This window comes from Onychostoma macrolepis, chromosome 02, assembly GCF_012432095.1.
Source record: "Onychostoma macrolepis isolate SWU-2019 chromosome 02, ASM1243209v1, whole genome shotgun sequence".
In the NCBI taxonomy this organism is placed as follows: domain Eukaryota; kingdom Metazoa; phylum Chordata; class Actinopteri; order Cypriniformes; family Cyprinidae; genus Onychostoma; species Onychostoma macrolepis.
Window position 1 is genome coordinate 3077294 of NC_081156.1, and position 7029 is coordinate 3084322.

A 7029-nucleotide genomic window follows, 5' to 3' on the forward strand; every position below is an offset into this window, starting at 1 on the left:
TATTCAAATGAACAAATACAACCGGATGTGGCTGTTCAACCAACAAGAATGCCAAGTGTATGCTGTTCTTCATCATAAAATAAAAAGTTTTATTAAGAAACACTCCATATTTTGTTTTAATTACAAATGTTTTTGTAATACACCATAGCTCTTTGTACACCCATTTGACCTCAGACCTAAAGATGCTGGAGAGTGCAAGCTGCTCCTGTTTTCCATCTATAGTGTTTTCCAGGACCCTCCTTTAACGGCACACATATCACTACCCTTCCCTTTTTTCATGCTTAAGCAGCAATGCTGTGCTTTGCAAAAACATCAAGCAGGAGGTGATATATCATAGTCCTGGCACTGATCACAAGGAAAGTTCTGTAAATATGTTAAAATGCTATGTTATAGGCCTGTACATCTAACATATTTATGTAAAAAAAAAAAAGTTTTTCTAACATTCCCATAAAGCTATGAAAACCTTTTCAAAGAAAATTTGAAACGAAATGTAAATGTCTATTATATGTTAAATTTGTTATTTATTTTTTTAACTTCATTTTGTGTGTATGAGCAATGGGAACGTTTTGGTACAGTACACAAGACTTTTTAACTGCAAAATATGACAAAATGCATTGTGACCTTAATTATAGGAGGAACAGAAAGTGGACACAGTGCTGACTCAGTTTGTCCCAAATGAAGGAAATTACATGTATCTTTTTTTATTATTTTTTTTATTTAATGAAAGTTTCTGAAGAAAAATCAGTTATATTATCAGATAAGTCAAATCTGGCCTCTGGTCTCAAAGTTGCCCAAAAATAATTTCCATTGTTTTGCTGACATCTAAGACTTCTTGTATGCCTCATCCATCACTGATCAAATACAAACAATGGTGGTGTCATCAGTAAATGTGACGATGCAGTTGCTGAAATGGAAATGCAGTCAAAGGTGAATAACAGTGAGTAGCCTGATATAGAGCTGAGACAGCAGTTCTGTGTAATACAGGTGCTCTGAAAAAATATCCTTTTAGGATTTGCTAAGGACAATGTTTTGTTTGCACATAATATTTTCAGGTCGATGACAACTTTTCTACCTAGGACATTATTTCTCTCTGTTTATTTGTAGTTATTATATTTTAAAGGTTATGAATGCAAATTGGAGTCCAAAATCTGAGACCTGGACACAGATTGATCCATTAAAGAGAGTGACCAATATGAACAATGAAGACCAAGTCAAAGTTGAAGTTCAATCAGCTGACAGCAAACTGTTCTTCATTTCGTTTCATTTTGCTTCCAGTGTTCTGAGATACCCTGATCTCCTATAAGAATAACAGCAAATCAATCTCTCTAATCTCCAGTGAGACATTTAGAATGGACGGGAATATAATTTTTGGAGGATTTAAAAGCAAAAATTTGTTGGCATGATTTTAACACTAAGGTTTTAGTGGTTATCTCGACATTGCAACAAAGTTCTAAAATAGGATGTAACTTTACACAGAAAAGGTTATAAGCATTTTTAAGTTAGCATATAGTATTGTTTGCATCTTACGGTAATACTTTTGAAACTAGTTATTTTAATGTTTATGAATTGGCCCCATGAATTTCCATTGTGAGTGCCCCACTGTAACCCAGATTTAAAGCAAAAAGAGTCACAAGTGAAGATTTATGTTTAATCAACATTATGCCACAAGTGCTGTCGATTGAACATAGGAAACACACACGTACTGTACATCATAAGACAAGGATGACTAAATGACCCAGTGGCTCACATTTTAAGTACTCCTCTTATTATGTTTACCATCTTGACCACCTGGAGGATGTCTGATAAAAAGTGCCCAGTTTCAGTTAGATTTACTCAGCTCCAAGAGTTTTAAGGTCAGTTCTGGCATATTTATAGTGTTGAAGGTGGAGCTGTGGACAATAAATCAGTACACACATCCCAGTAAATGTATGAACAGCTCAAGGGCTGTTTGCAAGGTTGGAGAAGTGGTGTCATTGATTTGTTTGTTCAGTATGAAGCTGCAGAGGGTCCAAGGATTCGTGAATGATGTTGTCAGAAGAGGACAGAAGTTACCACAGTTTGACAGTAGTTACAGTATTCTGTTTGAAACGGACTGAAACCTCAGGTCAAAGAACTCTTGAACATGTCTGTGTAAACTGGGTCCAGCTGCTTGCTGTTTTGAGAACTCGCAGTGAGATGCCATCTGCTTGCGTTACTTGTTGTCACCTGCTAAGAACTTTGAACACAACTTGCAAATCATTTTATTGGCCTGGCACGATGTCACAGGTGGTTCAAGGTTTCAGAAAATGCTATAGATGGTACGCCAAATAAAAAGGAAAACTTGTGGTATTGATACGCAAAAATGGACTTTGGCGTACGATACGAACGTGTTTGGCGTGCATATAAAACTCAGTTTTCGCGTGCATATGATACCAAATTTGTTGGCGTGCATATGATACGCATCTACCCCACAACCATAATCCTACCCATCGCGTAGCATATACACGCCAAAGTCCATTTTTGCCTATCCATACCACGAGAAACACTGGGGCGGCCTTGGATGGAACATCTGGGACAGCAGTGACATGAATCTTTGAGGCATCACTAGAGTGGATATAACAGGGAATTTTGGTGTCAGGGACTACTGGGGTTGTGCTGACAGGAAGCTCTGGTACTGCAGTGACCAAGACAAGAAGCTCTGGAAATGTAACGGCTGCATCAATAGGACCTTCCAGGATGGGACAAAGAACTGTGTGACCAGGGCAGCTAAGGATACCTGAGACAGGAACCTCTGTTGTGCCTGTGACATGGACCTCTCTGACCTCAGCTGGTTCTGGGGCAGAGGCGACTGACACCTTTAAGGTGGCCTTTGCAGGGATTTCTGCTGTGGCAATGAGAGGAACCTTTTGGACCTGGTCATTCATGGTACACTCTTAAAAATAAAGGTGCTTAAAAGGTTCTTCAAAGCAATGCCATAGAAGAACCATTTTTGGTTCCACAAAGAAGCATTCAGTCAAAGGTTCTTTAAAGAAACATCTCTTTCTTATCTTTTTATAATCTGAAGAACCTTCTTTCACCACAAAGAACCTTTTGAGAAACAGAAAGGTTCTTCAGATGTTAAAGGTTCTTTATGGAACCATTTAGACGAAAAGGGTCTTTTATGGCATCGTGAAGCACCTTGATTTTTAAGAGTGTAGGAAGTTCAGGGATTGTATAGTGCATTTCAAACAGCAACATGAGTCAGAACAAATTTCCCTAAGCAAGTAATTTTGCAAGCTGTAAAATTTTTCACCTCAAATCATAGCTCCATATGCAATCATATGCAAAGACGCTAAGGCTACTCGTGTCAGCCTGTCAAATGCAAAATTGACCCTCTTCTCCATGTGAATGGGACCTGAATCAAAAACAGAAATCAGTTTTTTTTTTTTTTTCTCTAAAATTATTACACATAACAGATTTGATCTGGAAATCTCATACCATTACACAATAGAGGTGTCCAGTCCTGCTCCCGGAGGACCAATGTCCTGCGGTGTTTCGCTCCAACACACTTGCCTGGACATTTCTAATATTCCTGAAGACCTTGATTAGTTAGTTCGGGTGTGTTTAATTAGGATTTGACAAAAATTTTCCTCCAGGAGCAGGACTGGACACCCTGCAACAGACGTATTGAAATTATTTAATAAAATATTGCATGTAGATCACTGGCAAACCTAAAACAGTCAACAAACATCTTTCTCATTATTTTCTTTCATGAGATTAAAATAGCTGCTTATGACAGCAACCCATATGGTGTTATGAGTTCAAGTTCCAAACTACAGGTTTGAGGGACAATACATATCATAGTGGTTCTTGAAAAAGATCTTTTCAGCAGGACCTCCAAGGTGAAAAACAAGTACACTTCCATAATGTACTTAAAGTGCTCTATTTTTGCACACTAATTTTGTACTTAATATACTCAAAATTATCCTTTAGTACTTCTTAAGATAAACTTAAGATCATCTAAGTGTACTCAACTGTGCTATTTTGAGACACCATGAATATTTAGCACTTTAAATACATTATGGAAGTGCACTTGTTTTTCACCTGGGCTCTCACCCAAAGTCAATCAGTTTGATCTCCAGAGTGCTCTTTTTTTCGAAAAGAAGATTCTCATTCTCCATGTCCCGATGGAAGACCCCTGGGAACGGCACCTGACAGCCACTGCAATGGTTTGCCTCGTGAACTCCTCTCTTGAAGAGGCTGCTGTAGTGTTCCCAAAAAACGAGCATGTCCTTGGGTGATAGGTGCCTCAAGACCATTATGTAATGGTGAGGGTGGTCCTGTCAGTCCAGCAGCTTAATGATGTGAGGGCAGCTTGAGGGTCTTTACTGTCAGGGTCACCTCTAGGAGAAATGGTACGGGATGAACAGGCTATAAAAGACTGTTTTTATAATGGTCAGATGGAAGTGGTTTCTCAAATAAGGATTTAACCTGGTCTTGGACAAACTGAAGGCTGTTTATTCATTTAGACATTTGTAATGTTATTAACATTAATCTAAAATGTTATTAATTGAAAACCGTAAAAGATTGCAGCCCACATGCAAAGCTGATGAATTGCAAATCCCCAGCCAACCGAAGGCCATCTTGTTACCAATGCCAAAGTTCCAGCAAAGGTGGTCTATTGAAAGGGTTTTTTTTACACTTTAATTATATAATAAAGCAATTTACCACAGTGTGAGATGCTACATTGATTCTTATACTTGTAGATTACTTGTATACTTGTGATTATTATAGGCTACTTGTAGCCTTATGACTTAATAATAATTTATTTGTACTTTTAATACATTTGTACATTGCAGGACTATTTAAATTAATTGGAATATATATATATTACATTTGTGTACTTTTTGTTTATTTTCTTTTGTGTACTTTTAAAATGTTTCTAACAATCTTTAAAAGTATGTGATCATATTAAATTTGGGCTTAAATTATGCTAGTCTTTATTCTCTCTCTTTTTTTTTTTTTTTTTTTTTTTTGCGGCTTATTTTGCAATTTGTTTACTAGTCATTAATTTAGATGATTATTTCCTAATGTGGTTGTGTTTCCTCTCCCCGCCACCTGGAGGCAGCATTTATTGCTTTCATCCCACTGCATCTCTCTACAATTTTACATTTCAGAAAAATTACTTAACCAACATTAGTACTTTGGTTGTTTGCACACATACTTTAAAGATGTGCATGTACTGCCCTTTAAACTGATGTCAAAATATTTCCAACAGTCAATGCACTGACTAACTCCTATAACACTATATACACAGAGCAATGATAGCACAGCACAGGGAGGCACATTATAAATATATCCTTTTATATTCATCACCACTCTATATTCTATCCCAGTAATTTGTCTTATTTGCATAAATAGCCTGTTGTGTCGTATGATACATACATTTGAACATGATTTTTCTAAAAAAAAAAAAAAAAAATGATGAATGGATAATCAAGCCTAAGAAATATTACTAAAAATATAAATCTTGAAATATTACTCAAATATTAATTACCTCTATAAAAGGTATTCTTACGTTTACTTAATAAAACTCATTAAAGATAAAAAGAGGAAAAAGAGATATATTTTTTTAACTTATTTTGAACCACTTTTTTTGTAGAATGTTTTTTTTATTCATTTTTTTTTTATCATTGACTTGGAAACTTTCTTTATAAGTCTTTAGGTATGAAAGTTAATCTTACTGAAAAGATCACATACACACACACACACATTTGTTTTAATAGATAAAGAAGGCAACCAAATGTGGTATTTATAATCAATCCATGTTTAATATTTAAAATTTAAATGAAACATTGGATTACTATTTGGTTTGAAAAGCTTTTAAATTATTTAAATGATTTATATGATGATTGTTGTAGATCTGTTTAACTAATATACTGCATTTTGATGGATATGTAAGTAAATACTGTCATGTAAATAGGTTATAAATTGATTGCCAAACAAAAATGATTCACTCAAACAATTCATCCTAAAACACTGATTTATTCAGGGTTGAAACACAACTGCCGTGTGTTGCTCAGAGGTGCGATTCATTTTGCTTTGGCTGCATTAAGAACTATTTTCATTGGAGGAGCAAAAACAGAAAGTGAATGAATGAATGAATGAATAAATATTCACAGTCCTGCTAATATTGGAACAACTGCATTATGCATTCTGTTTACGGAAATTGCTTCTTCTCTCCCAAAACTATAGTACGAGTTCAGAAAACTTTAGCATGGACTGATCGCGAAAAGATTGCATCTTTTTAGAAGCTTTGGTTCCTATTCTTTGTAATTACGTGGAAAAGAGCGACTAGCACATTATTCAAAACTTCTACTTTTGCATTCCACAGAAGACAGTCAGTCATACAGGTTTGGAATAACATGAGGATGAGAGGATGATGACAGGATGTTCATTTTGGGTGAACTATCCCTTTAATTGTTGTGGATGGATTAGGGATGGAGTACTAATTAGTGCATGAAACACTTCAAAGCAAAGTTCAAAGTGATAGATTTACCCTGTTTATTGTTTAATCTAGTTTACCACCATCAAATAAACAACTACTTAAGGCTACAAAGAGTTTGATAATGCCTTCACTCTGAATATCCTGACAAGTTTTTGTTTACACAGTATATGTGTGTGTGTACTGTGGTATATTTATTGTGTATATATAAATTCATGTATTTAAGAAAAATATGATACGTTTATATATTAAATATATTTATATATAATATAAATGATATGAATATAAATATATACATGTAAATACATGTAAATATTTTCAAAATATATACTGTGTGTGTGTGTGTGTGTATTTATATATGCATAATAAATATACACAGTACACACAGATGTATTATGTAAATAAAAACTTTTATTTTGAATGCGCTTAACTGCGATCGTTTGACAGCACTAATAGCCTACATATACAGTGGTTGAAAAAGTGTTGGCCCCCTTCCTGATTTTTAATTTTTTTGCATGTTTGTCACACTTTAATGTTTCAGTTCATCAAACAAATTTAAATATTAA